We start from the raw sequence: 23,591 nt of genomic DNA on the forward strand, positions 1-23,591 counted from the left end.
GGAGTTCAAACAGAGAATAATGTATATATCTTGAAGGAAGAGAGTGAAGAATGCTACATCAACAAACAAGATGAATCTTGGCTATGGCATAGGAGATTGGGGCATCTCAATTTTGATCACATCATCAGACTTAGTAAGAAGATATTAGTTAGATATCTACCAACAATAAATAAGCCTCAAAACACTATCTGCAAGTCATGTCAAATGGGCAAACAAACATGAACATCATTCAAAGTCAAAGATAAACTATCAAGTAGTAATCCTTTGCAGCTAGTTCATATGGATTTGTGCGGGCCTTCCATAACAGAAGCACCAGGAGGAGAAAAATATTTCATGCTAATAATTGATGACTATTTGAGATTGAAATGGGTGGCATTTCTAAAAAATAAGTCAAAAGCATTTGAGAAGTTCAAAATATTCAAGGACTCGCAGAAAACCAAATAAGGTGAAAGATAAAGTGCATAAGTTCAGACAAAGGAGATGAATTTACATCAGATGAGTTTGTAGACCTGCGTAATAAACTTGTGATAAAACAACAATATACTATTGCAGACACACGTCAACATAATGGAGTTGCATAGTGACAAGACATATATGTTCAACAAATGGCTAGAGCCATGATGCAATAAAAAAACATTCCTCAAACCTATTGGGCAAAAGTATTACATATAATAGTACATATTCTCAATAAGGCACATCTCAGACCAAACTGTGATAAGACACCTTATGAGTTGTGGCATGGGAAACCAACATCAATCAAGAATTTTAAAGTATTTGGGAGTAAATGCTATATCAAAAATAATGATGAAAAGCTAGGAAATTTTGATTCTCGATCAAATGAAGGAATATTTTTGGGATATTAATAAAAAAATATGGGATATAAGTGCTATAATAAAAGGTTGCATAAGATTGTGGAATTCATAGATGTAAATTTTGACGAAGAGCTACCTGATAAGAACAAAAGCACATAGTTTTATTAATCCTCTAGATCATCACCATTGTGACAATAAATAAAATGAAGTACAAGATGAAGACTTAGAAGATACAAAGACTCATTCAAAAGATCCCTCAAGACACACACAAAAGAACCATCCTGAAATTCAAATCATTGGAGATAAAAGTGAAGGAGTGCAAACAAGGAGGAAAATTGCAAAAAAATTAGACCAAAGTCATATTTCTATGTTGTCACAGATTGAACCAAATAATTTTGATGAAGAAAGTAAAGAAAAATACTAGATAGATGTTATGAATGAGGAGTTAGACCAAATAAAAAAGAATAAGACTTGGGAACTAACACCAAGACCAATCAGAAAGAATGTCATTGGCACAAAATGGGTATTCAAAAACAAGATGAATGAACAAGGTCAAATTGTGAGAAACAAAGCTAGACTAGTATGCAAGGGGTACTCACAAGTATAAGGTCTTGATTATGAAGAAACCTTTGCACCAGTTGCGAGATTGGAAGCAATCAAGATGTTTTTGGATTTTTCTTGTCACAAGGATTTCAAAGTATACCAAATGGATGTGAAGTCTACTTTTCTAAATAGAGAACTTGAGGAAAAGGTCTATATGGAACAACCTAAAGGGTTTTTTATAAGATTAACCTAACTATCTTTGCAATTTAAAGAAGGAATTATATGGTCTTAAATAAGCACCACCTACATGGTACTCTAGACAGGATAAGTGCCATCAGAAATAGGGTTTCAGGAGAGGAGGATCTGATAGTAATCTATACATCAAGGCTGATGGAGGTTATTTACAAATTGTTGTTGTGTATCTGGATGATATTATGTTTGGCAGAAATAAATATCATCTAATAAAATGGTTTTCTAGAGAGATGAAATTTGAGTTCCAGATGTGAATGATTGAAGAAATTACCTTTTATCTAGGGCTGCAAATTCTACAAAAGTCTGGAGACATATTTATTTCCCAAGAGAAATACCTAAAAGATATATTAAACAAATTTCAAATGGATGATTGTAAACCTGTCTCAACCCCCATGGGAACTGGATGCAAACTATGTGAAGATGATGAATCACCTAATGTTGATCAAAAGCTTTATAGATATATGATAGGAATTTTTCTATAGCTAATAGCTTCTAGAATAGACATAATGTTGGTAGTTGGACTAGTGGTACAATATCAGTCAACACCTTAACAAAATAATCTATTAGAAGAAAAGAGGATATTCGGATATTTGAAAGGGACTACATACTATGGACTATGGTATCCAAAAGGTAAGGTGTTTACATCGACAACATACATAGATGTGGATTGGGCCAGCTGTGTGGATGACATACAAGTGGTGGTGCATTCTACCTAAGAAGGTCTTTGGTGGCATGGTTAAGCAAGAAACAATCATATGTTTCTCTATCTATAGCAGAAGTTGAATTCATAGTAGTTGCATCTTGTTGCACGCAAGTGTTGTGGATGAAACAAACACTTCAGGATATGAAGGTAAATTTCAATGACCCGACATCTATCAAATGTGACAATACAAGTGCAATAAGCATTTCAAAAAATCGCGTGCTTCATTCAAAGACTAAACATATCCCTATAAAATACCACTTCTTAGAGAGAAAGTAGTTGAGAAAACAATGAAGATGGAATACATACCCCAAAAGAAAAAATAGCAGATATATTTACAAAGCCTCTTACTAGAGAAGCGTTTGAACAAGTTAGGGATAGTTCCTGCAAATTATTTTTACTAATGTGACTTCAAAAGGAGAACCTAAAACATTACAGAGTATATGAAATTGAGTGCATGATCTAAGGGGGAGATTTAAGGAGCATGAAGGGTTAATGAAGAGGAACAAGAAGCCTATGATTATGTTAAGAAAATGAAGCAGTTAAGAAGCATTAAGAATAAAGGCATCATCAAATTGTGATATCAAGTCACTTTCTTCATGAGCTAACAACATCAATAAGGTTCGCCGTTCAAGAGTTCACTCTTTAATGAATTTTTTTTTATGTACACATGTATATATCTTGTACATAAGCATGTAAATAAATATTTTCAAATGTACATAGTCTTGTTTGCATATCCATTCAAATCATGTTGGAAGATAAGCCTAACTCATTGTATGATTGCATCATCAAAATTCTCTCAAAAAATTCTTCATCTTCTGATAAATCTAAATGTTTATATGGAATGCATCAATGTACATTATGATGATCTCTTTATTTAATTAACATTTGATCTATAAAAACCTGAGATCCTTTCAAATATATACATCCAAGAAAAAACAAAGTTATTTCCATCAAGTGGAGGGGAAAATAGTATTCAAATATATACATGCAAGCAGAAGCAAAGAGACTACTTTGGAAATTGGCTCTTAAATCAAAAGGACAACTAGAAATTAAGCTACAATGCTACATTCAAAATTGAGATATCTTCAAACACGTATGCTACCATTAAGCCTAGAGGAGTAGATTGTATTCATCTTTGTGCCGAGTTTTCAATAAGTCTTCATCATGAAGAATCATGTAATTGACATATGAACCACATTATTTGCAACTTTCATATGAAGGAATCTATCTCAACAAATGATCAATTACAAATTTCTGCAAAGAATCATTTCATGCATAGATCCTTTTATGATTGCAAAGAACTACTACCTAAGAAAATTATGAAAATTATTCTAAAATTAGAAGACCATCATGTGATTGAGAGATAGTGCTGCATTTCATTACATCACTAGGATTTATCCAAATCCTTTAGCTTCATTATTATGACCAGAAATATGTGGGTGAAATTAAAGAGAATTCTCCATATCTATACAAGATGCAAAAACTAAAACTCATATATCTCGTAGCAATAAAATGAACAAAGATTCAAATAAATTGTATTGACATCTCTATTCTCTACCATCATTGAGATGCATTTTTTGGACATTCAATACTAAGAAAATTTTGAGAACAAAAAATTGTTAAACAAAAAGCTACCCGTGCATGTCATTGAATAGGGTGTCACTAGCATTAATCAATTACATTCATTAAAAAAACTTCAAAGAAGAAGGGATATCCTTAAGAGTTTAATAAAACTTAGAGTAAGCACCAGGGAGGAAATGGCAACCCAAAGAGAATTGGGTGCTCAGAGTAATTCACCTATGTAATGGAGAGAATGAGTTGTTGAATAAAAGGTATAGCAAGGAAGAAGTAACGAAAATTTAGTAATGGAAGGTACAGAATGGAAAGAGACATAATGGAAATAGGATTACAGGAGACAAAAGGATAATGAAAATGAAAAACCCAACATAAATTGTAAATGGTTGAATGGATAGTGGTTGAATATAATGATAAAATTGATACATGCGCCAACATTTATTAGAAAGCCCCAACCTAGTATAAATTGCAACGTTCATAGTGAATGGAGCCTTACACATTGATTGGATACTTAATAGCCTTTGAATGGAGCATTACTACATTAATATGTTTAACCTATATCATGTGTGGGAATAATATTAAGTCTGTATGTGATCCGGATTTAAACAGGAACGCAATAAAATACAGAGATAACCATAAAGACAAACATGCAGCGGAAATAATACTTCATTTCATTACCGTAAAATACTGAAATATGCTTACAAATAGAAACGGAAATAACCCAGCTAGGGCGATGGTAGCTTATCTCTGAGAAGGGATGTGTCAGCTACATGCCTCTGAACTATTCTCCAAAAACTGTGTTACAATGAGGCTCGAGGGCCTATTTATTGTTGAGAAACAATGGAAAACCCTTCACATTCCAAAACCTAACCCTAGAAGATGAAACACCAAATTGTGGGCCCTGTTTTTGGGTAAGTTGGTACATCAACTTCCCGGGGGCGCGAATTGGTCGTACTATCTCCGTTTGACACGCATGATAGCCCATTGGAAAGATCTCTCTGAGGACTATGACGGAAAAGATGATTTTTAGATAGAAAAATGCTGGCGGTGGATTTCCCAAAAACGTCGTTTAGGGCCTCAAAACAACTCCGGAAGTTTAGGACCTGAAAAACTACTAAAAATAGTAAACTGTGCTATAATTAAGGAAACAGAAAAACTGAAGAGAAAGTTGTGGGGGTCCAAATGGGATAGGTGGGTGGCCACCAACATCCACCTGGATCATTCCTCCCCCCTTAGGAAGCAATGGTCCCCATTGCGTTGAGTTCCCCCCTGAGATGAGGAAGCTTTTGCAGAGCTGGGTCTCTAGTGAGCTGTTCTGCAATCTCTGATATGTTCAGAAATGGTGGGGAGCATGGTCGGCGACGGTCCACATTGAACACTCAGTGCAAGTGAAGGAATGGAGGAATGTTGTGCTTCAAAGCATTGTTTCCCGTAGCCTTGTTACTGGTGTAAAGACCATGTCGAAGTGGTCTGAGTTTTTGATGGGTTCTGGTAAGGCGCTCCCTCTGCAAATTTAACCAAACTTTGTCACCCACCTGAAACTTGTGTGGTACCCCTCCGGGTAAGGAGAAGTTGTTCCTGTGTTCTGTAACGACTGTATCCCTCTGTTGCTGCTACTGTGTGGAGGAACCCTTCACGGGGGTCATGGATGTAGCAACAATCTTCCCCTTACTTTGGGAGCGAACCAGACAGAAAATAAATTTCTTAGTCTGTGAGATGAGCTTGCTGCCTTTCTTAGCAGTGATCAAAGAGGTGGCGGTAGGTGGGGCTACCTCCGGTATCCTGTATAATGAATTATCCAAAGAAATGATGACAGCGCGAGGCCTTGACTCATACACAGCATGTCGCCTCCACAAGTATGGCTGGCCTAATAGTACATCACAAACATCCAGAGGTGCAACATCACACAATACCTTGTCTGTGAAGGGCTTGGTGCTGTAGGGAAGGCGACACTGCTGGCGAACATTGAGATCTTGTCCTTCGTGAAGCCAACCGATATTATACGACTGTGGGTGTGGTGGAGTTGGTAGGCCCAACCTCTTCACGACCTCTTCTGAAATGAGGTTCTTTTGGCTGCCACTGTCGACAATGAATTGTAGCGGTGAACCGTTCACCCACATCTGTGAGTGGAAAAGACATTCCCCCTCCTCTGGATCTTCGGGCTCATTTTTTTGGATCTTGGCAATAGCAAAAGTGGCACTGGGATCCACATCAATGATCTGCTTCCCTTTGTCATTCCCCTTGTTGGGTTCTGACTTAGAGTCGGAACATGCATCTGATTCGGAAGCCTTCATCTCGGCCACTAGCGACTGCTTGGTCCGAAAGTCACTTGTGTTATGAGTGGGACTCTTGTGGAACTCACACCACTTTCCTGTGTCCTTCTTTGGCTTCGTGGTGTTGTTCTTTTCTTGCGGCTTCGACGGGTTGTCTTGGGTTACCCTGCCTTGGCTTTGTCCTTTGGGCTTTGTATTTGCAGATCCAATGTCTCGCTTCTTCTGTTTGAACTTTTGCTCGATTTTGACAGCGTATCAGTATGCTGTGCCGAGTGAGGAGATGTTCAAGAACTCCATCTCTTCCTGGATGTATCTGTGTAGGCAGCCACAGTATTTGAGTACCAGATGCAACTCAAAATCTTTGATACCCAATTGTGTGCGAAGGGTATGAAAAATGTTTGTGAACTCCGGCACATCTTGGTCTCATCCTTGCCGTAGTGTGGTCCATTTGATGTATTTGTCCTCATAGCTTTTGACAGGGTAGTACTGCTCCTTGATGGCATCTCGGAAGTCATTCCAAGTGGGTGCAGCTGAAAATAGTGAGCCTGTACTTTCATCCTTCTGTTCGCAATAGGTTTCCCACCAGTCCTTGACGCGGGGGGCTGCTTTGAGAAGAGCGAAAACAATCTTTTCCCGACTTGAAAATTCATGAAAATAAAAATACCCATCAAGCAGATTTAACCATTTATCTACGGAATTTGCGTCTATTTGACCCTCGAAGATGGGGATTTCAAAATTAACTTGTACCTTAAACGGTGTGGGATTTCTAGAGTAGCTGTTGGAAGCCGATGCGTCGCCTCTAGGTAGCAGCTGAAGGATTTGGGCAAAGTTGTCCATCATCGCGTTCCTTTGTTGCTCGAGGGCTTCTTCAAGCAAGATTTTGATAGGATCTCCTGCCCCCTCGTTTTTCTTCTCATCCGCCATGGGAGGTCGTCGAGATTTGCGAGGCTGGTCTTGCAAAGGTTCGACCAGTTCCAGACCTAACTTCTTATATCCCAACCTCGTTGGGGACATGCAAAGAAAAACAGAGAAAAAGCAGACCCCTCTGATACCACTGATCTAGATCTTGAGGGGAGGCCCCCAAGATCTAAAAGATTGAAATGGATCTTGGGGGAAAGACCCCCAAGATCTAAAAACTTGAATTGCCAGAAGAAAAATAGGAGAATGCCCAACAAACAAAACCACAAAGAAACTTTTTATTAAAACCCATTGATCTGGATTTAAACATGAATGCAAAAAATTACAGAGATAACCATAACACAAATATGTAAAGGAAATAATACTTCATTTCATTACTGTAAAATACTGAAATATGCTTACAAATAGAAATGGAAATAACCCAGCTAGGGCGATGGTAGCTTATCTCTGAGAAGAGATGTGTCGGCTACATGCCTCTGAACTGTTATCCAAAAGCTCTGTTACAATGAGGCTCGAGGGCCTATTTATTGTTGAGAAACAATGGAAACCCTTCACATTCCAAAACCTAACCCTAGAAGATGAAACACCAAATTGTGGGCCCTGTTTTTGGGTAAGTTGGTACATCAACTTCCCGGGGGCACGAATTGGTCGTACTATCTCTATTTGACGCGCATGTTAGCCCATTGGAAAGATCTCTCTGAGGAATACGACGGAAAAGACAATGTTTAGATAGAAAAATCGTTGGCGGTGGATTTCCCAAAAAACGTCGTTTAGGGCCTCAAAACGGCTCCGGAAGTTTAGGACCCGAAAAATTGCTAAAAATAGTAAACTGTGCTATAATTAAGGAAACATAAAAACTGAAGAGACAGTTGTGGGGGTCCAAATGGGATAGGTGGGTGGCCACCAACATCCACCTGGATCATTCCTCCCCCCTTAGGAAGCAATGGTCCCCATTGCGTTGAGTTCCTCCCTGAGATGAGGAAGCTTCTGCAGAGCTGGGTCTCTAGTGAGCTGTTCTGCAATCTCTGATGTGTCCAGAAATGGTGGGGAGCATGGTCGACGACGATCCACATTGAACACTTAGTGCAAGTGAAGGAATGGAGGAATGTTGTGCTTCAAAACATTGTTTCCCGTAGCCGTGTTACTGGTGTAAGGACCATGTCGAAGTGGTATGAGTTTTTGATGGGTTCTAGTAAGGTGCTCCCTCTGCAAATGTAACCAAACTTTGTCACCCACCTGAAACTTGTGGGGTACCCCTCCGGGTAAGGAGAAGTTGTTCCTGTGTTCTGTCATGACTGTATCCCTCTGTTGCTGCTGCTGTGTGGAGGAACCCTTCACGGGGGTCATGGATGTAACAACGATCTTCCCCTTACTTTGGGAGCGAACCAGACAGAAAATAAATTTTCTAGTCTGTGAGATGAGCTTGCTGCCTTTCTTAGCAGTGATCAAAGAGGTGGCGGTAGGTGGGGCTACCTCGGGTATCCTGTATAATGAATTATCCAAAGAAATGATGACAGCGCGAGGCTTTGACTCATACACAGCATGTCGCCTCCACAAGTATGGCTGGCCTAATAGTACATCACACAATACCTCATCTGTGAAGGGCTTGATGTTGTAGGGAAGGCGGCACTGCTAGCAAACTTTGAGATCTCGTCCTTCGTGAAGCCAACCGATACTGTACGACTGTGGGTGTGGTGTAGTTGGTAGGCCCAACCGCTTCAAGACCTCTGCTGAAATGAGGTTCTTTTGGCTGCAATTGTTGATAATGAATTGTAGCGGTGAACCCTTCACCCACATCTGTGAGTGGAAAAGACGTTCCCCCTCTAGATCTTCGGGCTCATTTTTTTGGATCTTGGCAGTAGCAAAACTAGCACTGGGATTCGCATCAATGATTTGCTTCCCTTTGTCATTCCCCTTGTTGGGTTCTGACTCAGAGTCGGAACATGCATCTGATTCGGAAGCCTTCAACTCGGCCACCAGCGACTGCTTGGTCCGACACTCACTTGTGTTATGAGTGGGACTCTTGTGGAACTCACACCACTTTCCTGTGTCCTTCTTCAGCTTCGTGGTGTTGTTCTTTTCTTGTGGCTTCGATGGGTTGTCTTGGGTCACCCTGCCTTGGCTTTGTCCTTTGGGCTTTGTATTTGCAGATCCAAAGTCTCGATTCTTCTGTTTGAACTTTTGTTCGATTTTGACAGTGTATCGGTATGCTGTGCCGAGTGAGGAGATGTTCAAGAACTCCATCTCTTCCTGGATGTTTTTGTGTAGGCAGCCGCGGTATTTGAGTACTAGATGCAGCTCAGAATCTTTGATACCCAATTGTGTGCGAAGGGTATGAAAAATGTTTGTGAACTCCGGCACATCTTGGTCTCATCCTTGCCGCAGTGTGGTCCATTTTATGTATTTGTCCTCATAGCTTTTGACAGGGTAGTAATGCTCCTTGATGGCATCCTGGAAGTCATTCCAAGTGGGTGCGGCTGAAAATAGTGAGCCTGTACTTTCATCCGTCTGTTCGCAGTAGGTTTCCCACTAGTCCTTGACGCGAGGGGCTGCTTTAAGAAGAGCGAAAATAATCTTTTCCCGACTTCAAAATTAATGAACAGCCCATCGAGAAAATTTAACCATTTATCTACGGCATCTGCGTCTATTTGACCCTCAAAGATGGAGATTTCAAAATTAACTTGTACCTTAAACGGTGTGGCATTTCCAGAGTAGCTGTTAGAAGCCGATGTGTCGCCTCTAGGTAGCCGCTGAAGGATTTGGGCAAAGCTGTCCATCATCGTGTTCCTTTTTCGCTTGAGGGCTTCTTCGAGAAAGATTTTGATAGGATCTCCTGCCCCCTAATTTTTCTTCTCATCCGCCATGGGAGGTCGTCAAGATTTGCGAGGCTAGTCTTGCAAAGGTTCGACCAGTTCCAGACCTAACTTCTTATATCTCGACCTCATTGGGGACATGCAAAGAAAAACAGAGAAAAGAAGACCCCTCTGATACCACTGATCTAGATCTTGAGGGGAGGCCCCTAAGATCTAAAAGATTGAAATGGATCTTGGGGGAAAGACCCCCAAGATCTAAAAACTTGAATTGCCAGAAGAAAAATAGGAGAATGCCCAACAAACAAAACCACAAAGAAACTTTTTATTAAAACCCATTGATCTAGATTTAAACATGAATGCAACAAATTACAGAGATAACCATAACACAAATATGTAAAGGAAATAATACTTCATTTCATTACTGTAAAATACTGAAATATGCTTACAAATAGAAATGGAAATACCCCAGCTAGGGCGATGGTAGCTTATCTCTGAGAAGAGATGTGTCGGCTACATGCCTCTGAACTGTTCTCCAAAAACTGTGTTACAATGAGGCTCAAGGACCTATTTATTGTTGAGAAACAATGGAAAACCCTTCACATTCCAAAACCTAACCCTAGAAGATGAAACGCCAAATTGTGGGCCCCGTTTTTGGGTAAGTTGGTACATCAACTTCCCGGGGGCGTGAATTGGTCGTACTATCTCCATTTGACGCGCATGATAGCCCGTTGGAAAGATCTCTCCGAGGAATATGACGGAAAAGATGATGTTTAGATAGAAAAATATCTGGCGGTGCATTTCCCAAAAAACGTCGTTTAGGGCCTCAAAACAGCTCCAAAAGTTTAGGACCCGAAAAACTACTAAAAATAGTAAACTGTGCTATAATTAAGGAAACAGAAAAACTGAAAGAGACAGTTGTGGGGGTCCAAATGGGGTAGGTGGGTGGCCACCAACATCCACCTGGATCAGTATGAATAATGTTATTTGATACCAAATTATCGACTATCATTTGGGTGAATAATATCATCTCACATTGAAATATTGACTATCGACTATGGAGATATGAAGTATTAGAGCATTATATCGACCAACAATGTGAATTCATGGTTCAATCATTTAGAGCTACCTATTAATATAATGAATGATAGTGAAATCGATGTTTCTTTATGATGCATTCGGTATATGGTGAATGGGAGCAATGTTAAACCTGGGAGAATGTTGTTCTTCTGAAGATAGCGTTGAATGAAAATGCGTTAATTGACTGCTATGGCATAATGTTGAATGAAAATAACTCGTAGTGTTGAAATGAATTATCTCCAGGAACAGGAACAAGATCAGGATCAAGATATCTACATATATATATATATCATCTTGCATATTATATACATTTATGTCAATGCATTTTTTAAAGTATTGCATCCAATGTTGAAATTGAATGAATGGTATTCCAGCGCTACAAAATATTACATAGGTGTCCCCAACTTTTATTTCGCATCTCAATAGTGTGGCGAAGAGTTAATATGATATTATAGTGGCATTGCAGAAGCGTTGAGGCCTAGCGTTGAGCAGTCACTCATAAAAAAATAGGGTTTTTTGCCGTAGCAGTCCACAACAAAGGTCAAGTTGTTGATACAAATGTATTAATCATACTCCAACATCGATATAGATACTTAGAGGTTCCACCGAGTTATATGTTGGAAGAATCACCGCACCTCTTATGGAATCCGTAATTTCCACCCTGGGGATCCTAGTTACTGATTTGTAACGTTTACCAAGACCTGCAGGTTTTGGTGTAACGGAAAACCTCCACATGGTATCAGAGCCTGAACCGAGGTTTATTCCCCCGAGTTGCGTTTGAGGGGAGGTGTTGGAAGAATCATCCCACCTCTGTGGAATCCATAATTTCCACCCTGGGATCCTAGTTACTGATTTGTAATGTTTACCAACATCTGTGAGTTTTGGTGTAACCGCAAACCTACACAATATATAATTCTTCATAACAAATGTGTTATCATACTCTGTAAGGATATTACTCAAGCATAATTATATATACACATCATATGCATTATCGACATATATACTCCAACATCATTATATGTGTTATTGACATATCTACTCCAACATCATTATATGTGTTATCGACATATATACTCTAGCATATATATGTAATTCTTCATCGACATACCTCCAACGTTAATACACCATTGTATGCAGTGTTCAATACACCATTATATGCAGCATTCGAGGGTTATCAATACACCAACGTTGATACACCATTGTATGCACTGTTCATTACACCATTATATGCAGTGTTAATACACCACTGTACGCAACTTCAATACACCATTATATGCATCATTCAACACACTATTGTGTGAAACGTTTGATATTATTCAGAAACATCATAGCATTGGAATGGTATCATAGTGTTTGGAGCAGACAAGGAGCAATGTATTCCCTTGAAAAAGAAACGCTTTCTTTAAGACGACGTATTCCAAATTGGAGCATGTCTCTTTCAATATATTTATTTGGAGCATGTCTATTTTTTCAGTGGCATCACAATTGTTTGGAGCATGCCTATCATTTCAGTTGTATCATATTTGTTTGGAGCATGTCTATTTTTTCAGCGTATTATTTTTGTCGCGATCATGGCTATTTATAAATAGCACATTACTTCTCTTGGATCAAATATTGGAATGTGTTACTTATATATTGGAGAACACTGGTATTCCTATTAAAAAATGGCCATCATTTTGATAGTGTTAAAAATTTCCACTGATGGGCTGCTAGATGGGATGCTATATCTACTGACTATCCACTGAAATGTGTAATTTCCATGATACAAAAGGATCTCAAAATCTATGCAGATGCACAGGGCTCCAACTGAGATGTAGAAAGGAAAAAAGATAAGGTATGGTCTGAAATGTTTGTTCCACTTTGTCTCACACTTTAGCATTGTTTAATTGGTGATTGAGGATGGTGTTTAAAATATATCAATACGATTATATATTATCCACAAGATGATTTTTTTAAAGCCTCAACTTCAAACAGTCACCTCAAGCGTGTTTAGGATTGTGGAGCTTTTACAGTATGCAATGGATCCTTCATAGGGCAACGTCTTCTCACAATTGGCACTATTATGGTTCTTTGTAATATTTCATCTGGAAGCAACACTAGAAATAATAGGTCATTATATACCCATTAGAATAACATTTACTTTTCCATATTTTTTACCTATTACAAGCAAAATTATAGAATTTCTTTTTTGGGGGCATGAAACTCAGAGGTCATAACCACTCCTTGCCATTGATTTCAAAGGGGAGGTATAAGGAAAATGAAAGCAAGAGGAGGATTAGTTGTGTTTCCATCAATGCCAATAGGGGAGAATGTTGGTAATGTTGGCATTGATGTCAAATGGTCATGATAAAAAAACTTGTTGTCATTAAGTTGATTGATTAATGTCAATGAATGTTGTTGATGTAATTACAAATGTTGAAAGTGATGTGAAGTGCAAAGGCTGAAAAACTCCTGCTCTACTATTAAATTATTTATGTGCATTGAATGATGATTTCATGGTGCTTACCTCCTGCATAATGATTTATGGTATGTATGGCATCACATTGTATGTGTTGATGTCCTGTGTTGGCTGTCATCTCGCCGTATGCCTCTACGTTGAATGTAAATTATATGCTAGTGGATGTGTGTTAAACTCTATAACCTCATAATACATATGGTTTGATTATACCGTGAGTTAAGTGTTGCTTAAACAACATTGTTGACTGTCTTTCTTGGTTCATATATATATAGACACACATTTTGTGTGTATGGTTGTTTAAAACCTATGTTGAATCTCTATTTTGTGTGTTTGTTGGTCTATTGGGATATGTGAGAATGCAGACTCTATTCATCTTGGTGATTTATGCATTGAAAATTCAAACCCTATGTTGATTTGGTATGCACGCTTATCGAAATTCTATTGTATATGATTGTTATTGCTATCTTCCTTGAATACTGTGCATAATTATTGTTAGCCGCACTGGTATATGTTTGTCGATTCTTATTATTTGATGGTGCGCCATATCTTGGATGAATTGGTATATGCATTGAGTTCTTTGAAGGCCCTATGCTATATATGGTATGTAATGGTTCATAACATATGATATATGTTGAAGCATACAATTCATATTATTATATGCAACATTGATTTAAATTATGTATAAGTAGTGTTGAGTTTTGAATTCATGGTTATATACTCAAAACCATTTGGTTGACTTTTGAATAGTCGATCCATGTATGATGAGTCTTTGTTAAGAGATTTTTTTAGCAAGAATTTTATCTATTCAAGGTTTAGTCAATAAGTGTGGTAAAAAATGCATTCTCTTATTTATATATTTGGATTGGTTCTCACTAGAAAAGATGAATACAACGAATGGTCCAAAAAGATAAATCATACTCTCATTTTTAATGAGTTGTGGAAAGGAGTATGTGAAGGAGAAGTTGAAAATCCTCTTGAAAAACCCACTTCAGACCTAGAGCTAGCCACTATGGGAGAATAAGAATAGCAAGGCGTATGCCTTGATTGTAGCATCAATCAATGAACAAATAGCAAGGTCTATGCCTTGATTGTAGCATCAATCAATGAACAGGAGAGTCATTATATTGCACCATTTGCAAATTCTTTTGAAGCCTTAAAGAAGTTAAAAGATATATATTACTCACACTTTGAGCTTGAAGAAGTCCAATTAATGACTAAACTATTCAATCTCGAATTGAAAGATGATAATCCCCTTACCTTAGCCTCTAAAATAAGAGTCATTATGCATGATATAGAAGCTACTAGAGTTAAAACAAATTTTCCTCTCATAGCTTTCATCAAGGCATTGTATCTCACTTATTCTCATTATCTTGAGTCATTACAAGCTAGTGACAAACTTAAAGGGAATTCCTTTGACTCTCTTGTGGAGAAGTCTGTTGAGAGAGAGAAAGCTTTTGAGAAGAAGAATATTGTTGCTCAATCTTCGGAAGAAGTTGTCTGCGTTGTACAGAAAGAGAAGAATCATGCACAAGATTGTTCTAGAGGAAGATTTGGAAGAAGAGGGTGTGGAAGGAATAATAATAGAGGCAGCGGGCATGCATTACAATGGAGGAAGACCTAAAATTCATTGTATTTAGTGAAATAGAAATGGAAATGATGCTTCCACATGTAAACTCTCTTGGGATAGAATCAGACAGGAAAGGAATGAATATAAAGGAAAATCACCATATCAAGGGAAAGGTAAAACGCTTGAATTCGCTCATTATATTGTGGCACAATGCAATATTGGAGTAATTAAATATTTTTTTAATGCTTCATTTTCTTTTTATAAAGATGCACAGTTGCTTGATTCAGGAGCAACCTGCCACTTGAATTTCCAAAGATATTTCTTGAAGAATTAAGTGACAATCTTAATGGAGGAATCTACTTTGTAGTGACTTTGAAAACAAGTCAAAACTCAAGGCATACACGCTTAGCACCCTCAAGCTCAAACTACTTTTTATCCCTAACTTTCTTCTACATGATGTTCTCTACCTCTTAGAGTTACAGAGAAAATTGTTATCCTTGGTTCAGATCCACCAGCAAGCACACTCCATTCACATTTTTATGGAAAGGCTGAGGTCAGAAAAGCATCAAACAACTCACTTGTCATGACTAGGATAGAAGAAGAAAGAATATTGAAGCTACAAGGAACAATTTCTTTTGCATAAAACTTTTCATATAGTTCTAAATTTGATGAATATACAATACCATCTAGTGTCGTATGGCATGCTATATTTGGACATTTGAACTATGATAATCTTTGCTTACTGAAGAGAAATGGTGTTATTGGTTTTCCAACCTGTTGTAGTGAAAACAAAACACCCCCATTTTATTTTTTATAATAGGCACGGGGACCCTTTTTACATGTATTTCGACTTTGAGTTTCATTGCTTCATTTTAAGTCTAATATGATTTCGGTTAACCTTTGTTTCTTCATTTGAAAATTTAGTCTTAGTTTTATATTATATTCATTCTGTTAATAAATTCAGAAATTTTCCTTTGTTCTGAAATTTCAATTAATTAACATAGCCCCCGAGACCAAGATTGACATAATTAAGTGGATTTAGTTAGGCTTTAACCATTAAAAAAGTGGTTCTTTATGTAAATGAAATAATATATCAGAGATATCGAAGTTCTGACATTGTCAAAACCCCGACCTATATTAAACTGGCATGTGGCATTTTAAATCTGATCCATATAGTGGAAAACCATTTTTTATATATATTTTAGAGAATTATATTAAAATAAATGTATTATCAATACAAAGTCCAATCATATTATAAAGTGACTAGCGAAGGCTCCACTTCACATGCCATCTCTCCACTCTCCCCATCATAGCTTTATTTTGCACTTCCTTTTAAAACTTACGATATCATATCCCTCTGATATTTGATATATCGATGGCATTTCCCCCTATACTCCAATATCCCGATACCGTCCCGCTCCGATATTTGGATGTATCCTTCCCGACCTTTGATACGTGTCAGGCTCCAATATGTTGGACTCGATATGCGTATTAATGATGGTCTAATTGGAACATCGAGTCCGCATATATATCATAACTTTTTAAACGGTAAAAGTTGTAAAACCCTGATATATTAAATCTTCCAATATGAGTTTCTCCACCTACCACCTATTAGCTCATGTTCCCGACATTCAGACCCGTTGTTGTTGTTAAACTAATTTAATTCAAATCCTAGTTTTGTTCCTATATCATAAGTTATTTTATTGGCCACACCCAAACTTCTGATTTCCGATATTGTTCTTGATCCAATGGGCATATAAACGATGGTTTAATGTTGGTATCGCATCCATTCCAAAATAGTCATATCTCGTAAAACATTTGCAATGCGACTATGTTTGAACTTCCAATGCCTATTTCCCGATATCTGTTAGTGTTTTCCACTTGGAACTTCCTAAGGGGGGTGGCGTTGTATAAATTTAAAAACCCATTTCAATTTATATTGGTTTTGGGCATAATTCAATTTATTTTACACAATTTTTAATATAATTTTGTTTTATGTTTGACTTCCGATATAGGGCTAGTTGTGAAAACATATCAATCACTAATGCAATTCCTCCCGACGATAAAAAGGATTTCTTAATTGATAAATAGGTTGTTGAATCATTTGAATAGTGATTACATTGCCCGTGAATTCTTCCTATCCATTCAGAATAAGCGGGATCATTCTTATCTACGCAAACCAAATTGGGAAATTCGTTCTATTGTGTTCATCTACGTTTGGTCAAAGTTCCAATTAAAGTCATATTTGTTGTAATTAGCTATGTTGTTTAGATATTTGGGGAAATTGTTATTATTTATAAATCATGTATAAATACTCACCCAGAGATCCATGAGACGGGGGAGGGGAGGTCGTGATCCACTCAAGGGGGATTCTCTGTAGTTGTTCGATTTGTGCATTAGAACTATTGTTATGTATAGAAAGGCCAATTATAGAGAAAACAAAGGGATTTTGGTTCTGTTCTCATTTCTTAGCACTATTGTAGGCAATGTGACTATGTATCTGAGCTACTCCAGGAGTGCATATCTTGTAATAAGCTTTGGCATTGTTTAATAAATTTTCATTCTTGTGTACTATTACCGGAATGGTGATTTTTATTTATTTATTTTTTACTGTCAAGGGTTTATAATTGATTTTAATATGGATTCTAAGTAGTATGTTTCTTTGATCTCTAACACTACTATTGAGTAATATTGTGATATGTTGTTGAATTTTTGAAGGAGCTATCTCCAAGAGGCAGAATGAGATTAAATTATAACTATTTATTATTTATTCACAAATGTATTTTGCTTATTATTTCATCAATAAAAATGAACTATTTCTTTTAGACAATGGAAATCATATGGTGGATTCATTCATAAACGAATATTTCCCCTTATTTTAGTTAAATTTCTCTCGGATTAGGAGAGGGTTATCCCATTCTAGTTCAAGATAGGTTTTTCATGTTTTAGATTAGTTTTGCATTTACATCTTATTTTGCATCAAGCCCTTTTTTTTTTTTTTTGTAAGTCAGATATGTATACTATAGAACAAAATATGTTACAAAAAAGTCTGCCGAAGCAGAACGAAACCTTGGAAAGACCATTTTACCAGAGCTAACAGCAAGCCCTGAACTTTCAAAACCAAACTGCTCACCTCGCAGGGCGGCTTACTCTTAGAGTTGTTACATATTGCAACGACACTATCAAAACTTGGATAGAAACAGAAATACATAACGATCCTTGGATAGAAACAGAAAGACATAACGATCCTTGGATAGAAACAGAAAGACATAACGGTCTAGCAAAAGGCCGAAGCCTTGACAGGCGACAGAAGAAAAACTGACAGAAAAACAACTAAGGGAAATTTCCAATTCGACTGATGGTATCCAAGCCCACATCCAGAACATGCTTGTCAACTTTAGCCTGCATGGCTTGCATGGATTGGAATTCCTGTGCTTCCTTCATCTTGGTCTGCTGCACCAGGGGATCCGGGCTCAGAGTTTGCCGAAGAAGCCTAATGAGCAGAGTCAATTTCTTGTTGAAAGTTTCCACTGCATCATGCACTGTGGAAATTCTTCGATCCAGAGAATCATGGACTTCATGTATTATTGCTAACTGATCCTCCGAAGGGGAGTTCCCCTTCTCAAAATGCTCCTTCCCCTCGTCCTTTAAATCCAGGGCTTTCGCTAGGAGAGTTTTGATTCTCCAGCTCTCCACTTTAGTACGAACAAATTGAGTCGCTTTTTTAGAGGGAGTTCCCGGGTCATATAACCAGTCAACCTCCCCCACAATGTTCTCCTCAGTTTGTTGCGTCTCTTCCTCCTTCACAGAAGCTTCCAGTTCCACGATCTTAAGTTTGCTCCTCGTGACTGCTCTGGTTTCGTACATCTTCTGCGCTGTTCGCAGCTCTTGGTTGGCTGCCGAACACCTACAGCTCCCCGCCTCCATAATATACCCTCTAATATTATCTTGGTGCACCCGTTTACAAACAGAAAGGTAGCAATCTCTCGCAATGCCTTGAACTGAGGTGAAAGAACCAGAGCCTAGACTCTCTGTTAAATAGCTAGTTTCCCCAGAGTTATCCATGATGCGCTCTTCTCTCCGATGCAGAGTGGAGGTACTCTCGTTATTAATTCGGAAGATATTCGCACAGATCGAACAGCGTGTCCCCGACCTGAAATAAATGTTGTTGCTTTCCTTTCCGTCACGGTCGTGCCAAGTGTCCCTTCCTCTCAAGCGGACTCTACGGTGTTTTTTGTGGCATGAACCGTCACGAGGCTCTGCTGAAGAGATCAAGGATACCCCTATAAGCCAAAGCCTCCTTCACTGTGGGTTTACCGTGTAACATGGTATCGTCCACAAATTGTTGATGTGTTGTGGCTGGTATCGATCTTATTGGTTGAAGGCCTTGTATAGATCCTTCTACTTTTTCCTTGGCTATGATTCTGCTTAATCCTTCCATAAGGATCACGAATAGGAAATGGGATAGAGGATCACCCTGTCTTATTCCCCGCGAAGGAGTGAAAGGGGCTGAGGGAGCGCCATTGACAAGGATTGAATATCTTGGTGATTTGATGAGAGCAAGAATCCACTTGATCCATTCCCTGCAGAATCCAAATGCATCCAACACAACTTCAAGGTATCTCCAGCTTACTTTTTCATACGCTTTTGATAAACCTAACTGCATTAACATTCCTGCTTCTTTTCTTGAATGAAGTGAATGGATCATCTCCTGCGCTAACAAGATGTTATCTAATATTTGTCTGCCCTCAACGTAGCCCGATTTCTCTTCCGATATGATACCCAGAAGAATCGACTTTAATCTATTGGCTATGACTTTTGAAATAATTTTGTAAATGACATTACATAGGGCAATAGGTATGCATTTATCGGGTGTATTTGCTTCCTCAACCTTAGGAATGACCGCTAAAAAGGTAGAGTTGATGGATTTTAGAATAGTTCCTGAGCGTCTGGAGTCCTCCACTACCTCCCAGACCTCCTGCTTAACAGTATTCCAACAAGACTTGTAGAAGTTGATGGTGAATCCATCAGGACCTGGTGCTTTATCGCTAGGCATATTCTTAACTGCCTCCTCCACCTCTTCTAAAGAGATTTCCCTGCTAAGGGCCCAATTCTGATCTGAAGTGATGCATTTAGGAATGGCTACTGTAAGTTCCTTGATGGCCTCCTCTCTATTTATATGCGGTTCTTGTGCAATTGAGCTGAAGTGATCCGAGAGCAGAGCCGATATGTCATTGTGATTCTTTAGTATCTCCCCTGCATTGTTTTTTAACTCAAGAATCTTGTTAGCACTTCTATGGTCTAGGGCCGACCTGTGAAAAAATTTAGTATTCTGCTCCCCCTCTTTTAGCCACTGGATTCTAGATTTCTGTTTCCAAAGTATCTCTTCTCGCCTACATCTGCTGTGCCACTGTTGTGAAAGAACTTTTTCCTGCTCAGCAGCTTCCTCACTGTGGATTCCTGCTGCCACATCTCTGTGAATCTGTTCCAACTTGCTCTCTAGAATGGCTTTCTCCTGGATAATGTTTCCAAAAACCGTTCTATTCCACTCTTTTATCCTTTCTTTAGTTGCTTTCAGCCTTTTTTGTAATTTAAACATTTTGGAACCTCTTGCCTCCAAAGGTCCAGACCACCATTTCTCAACCATCTTGAGGAAGTTAGGGTGGTCTAACCAAAAATTTTCAAATCTAAATGGTTTATTCCTTGGAGTGCCCTGAACTTCAACAATAAGCGATATTGGCCAGTGGTCCGACCCACCACTTGGAAGGATATCTGATTTTGCTGTGATTCCATCCATTATTATGCTTTCTGAGATCAGAAATCTATCCAATCGAGAAGCTATCAACCTCTCTCCCCCCCTTCTGTTGTTCCAGGTGAACTTGCCACTCTTGGGGTTTATGTCTACCAATCTGACCTTCTCAATGAAACTTGTGAATGCTTCCGCGTCCCTGTTAAGTTTCCTTAGACCTCCTTTTTTTTCCAGAAGGGTGGTTATCATGTTGAAATCACCCCCCAGAATACACTTAGACCTTGGATATCTCTCATTAAGTCTAGTTAATGAATTCAAAAGATTTATTTTATCTTCTAATTTCTGAGGACCATAAATATTGATGAAAAGGAATGACACAGAGTTACCTGTGGGGTGAATTTCCACCGCTATGAAGTGTTTTTTCGCCTCAGCAGAGATAATCTGGATATCCCTTGTATTCCATATTGTTGCAAGGCCTCCTTCTCGTCCCTGGCTTTCAATCTCTAAAACTTCTAAATTTCTCCCAAGCTTCTTACATAAACTGTTCATGTTGGAGTTGCTACATTTAGTTTCTTGTAGGAAAATAATTTCCAGTCTATATTTCTGGATTTTCCGCTTTAAGATTCTGTGTTTTGCAATGGCTGTTAAGCCCCCTTGCATTCCACGAGATGATCTTCATGTTTAACTAAATTTTATTGGTAGGATGGGAAAGCGCTAAGCGCCTTCATCTTTCCTGAGTTTATCATTATCATGCCTAGCTCCTGCAGAACTTCACCACTAGTTCTACGGCCTCTTCTTTTCTTCTGCTTAGAGCTGGATGATTTCCAAAGAAGAATTTTCGAGTGGAGGCTATTGCCTTTTACTACACCTAGCTTCCTGTTTTGATTTCCTAATACTGCTTTTTGCCTGGCTATGAACAGGTCGTTTACCTTCTTGATTTCTTCTTCCGGTGCATCTTCTATTCCTCGAGCCTTCCAGCTTTCTGCAATTGCTGGTAGGTTCATCCCCTCCCTGGCTAACGCTTCTTCCAACTCTAGATCCTCGCTTCCTCCGTCACTGGTGAGCATATTGGTTTCCTCTTCCGTTTCTTCTGTTCTCTCCTACATTTGGACTTCATTATTGAGGTCTCCTTCATCCGTTCCTGCCCTGGTTGGTTCTTCCTTTTCATCATGCCCTGCATCTGATGTTAGGGTTTTGTGCTTGTCCTCCGAGTCTGTTTCAAGATCTAAGATCTCAAAAGGGTTGTTGTAGATGTTTCTGTCTGTATTACCTTTATTGTTCCTCCTTCTGTTAGCTCTCTGTCTAGACTTAGGTTTTATGAAGGTATCTTTGTCTTTGTTGGCTTGTGCTGTTTCGGTCTCTGCTTCCTTCCTGAACATAGGGCAATCTCTCATCAAATGCCCATGTTCATGACACTTGCGGCAACGGAAGGGAATCTGCTCATAATCTATAGCCTGAAAATAATCCTCGTCCCTGTATTCAAGCCATAGCCCTTCATGCAGTGCCCCGGAGACTTCCATTTCAACACATATTCTGGCGTAGGATGTGTATCTCTTTTGTAATGTTGCTTCCGAGGCCTTGATGAACGTTCCCAACCGGTCTCCAATTTGTTTCAAGGCATTCATACCCCAATAATCTATTGGGAGAGAGAACAATCGAATCCAGACTGGGACTTGAGTAAAAGATTCTTTCTCTGGGACGAAGTTTGGTTTCCATGGTCGCATGTACAGACCACCTGAAGCCAAAAAGTATGGGTCACCCTCAAAAATTCTATCCTTGTATTCTAGGTTGGAGAATACAACCGTAAAGAATCCTTTGGCTCCCAAATGAAGTTTGACATCCCCTCTCGGCTTCCATTGTTGTCTAATCCATTGACAAAGAGTTCTTTCTGATGGCCAGATACCCATAAACTTGCAAATGACAGCATGTTCTGCCATGTGCTCTCTATATGCTTGAATCTCTGGGTCAGTTATTACTACCCTGAGGTTGTCAGTATTTTTAGGTTTGCATATCCCATTTGATGAAGAGTGTCTATTGGGGCTTGTGCTTGTCTCCCCCTCCTTCTCCGGCTTTCCTTGCCTATTGTCTTTTTGCTCCCTGTTTTCTTCTGTTTGTCGCTCCTCATTCTCTGTTTATTTAATTATTGAGGCGATTTTGACTTTAGTTCCTATCAAGCTTTCATCCCCTTTGCCTTTCCCTTCTGTTGTGCTGTCTGGCTTGTCATTTTCCACTTGTAATTTCTCCTTATTCCTCCTGCCGTTTTGCTTGTTATTGTCAAGCCCAGAAATCCTGACTCCTTCCTTCTTATTTTGCCTCTACTTCTGCATAATTATCTGTTTGAAAGTAGGGGTCCCACTGGACCCCTCTGCCCCCATCCAGTCGGTCAGCTCTTGACCCTTTCGAAACAGTGCTGTGAATCGAGATCTAACCACTTTCAGCCCTGCAACGGGATCAGAACATCAGAAACCCTAGTTTCGCTCTCTGCTCCTCCCGCCTGCTCCTTGAAAATACTCTTCCCAATATCAAGTCCTTTTTTTTAAAGAGGAAAATAAAATCATTAAATCATTGGTTTGACCAACCCTTTTAAATTGATCAAACCTTTGTGTCAATTTACTTCTTTAACCCACATCTTAAAGATCGATGCAAAAGAAATGTAACATGATGTAATATAGGTGTAAATAGATTAATTATTATTTTATTTTATATTATATTAGATTTATGTTTAAGGGTAACTGGACCCTAACCAGTCGGAACCACCATATTCAACGGAAAAGGATATGCTTTAAGTTCCCATCTGAGTGGTCTCCCTTAATGTTGACAACCAACATTTTTTCTGATCAACATTTTTGGA

This window comes from Pinus tabuliformis, chromosome 3_1, assembly GCF_031772625.1.
Source record: "Pinus tabuliformis cultivar Carrire ecotype Pingquan chromosome 3_1, CPIR1, whole genome shotgun sequence".
Classification (NCBI taxonomy): Eukaryota; Viridiplantae; Streptophyta; class Pinopsida; order Pinales; family Pinaceae; genus Pinus; species Pinus tabuliformis.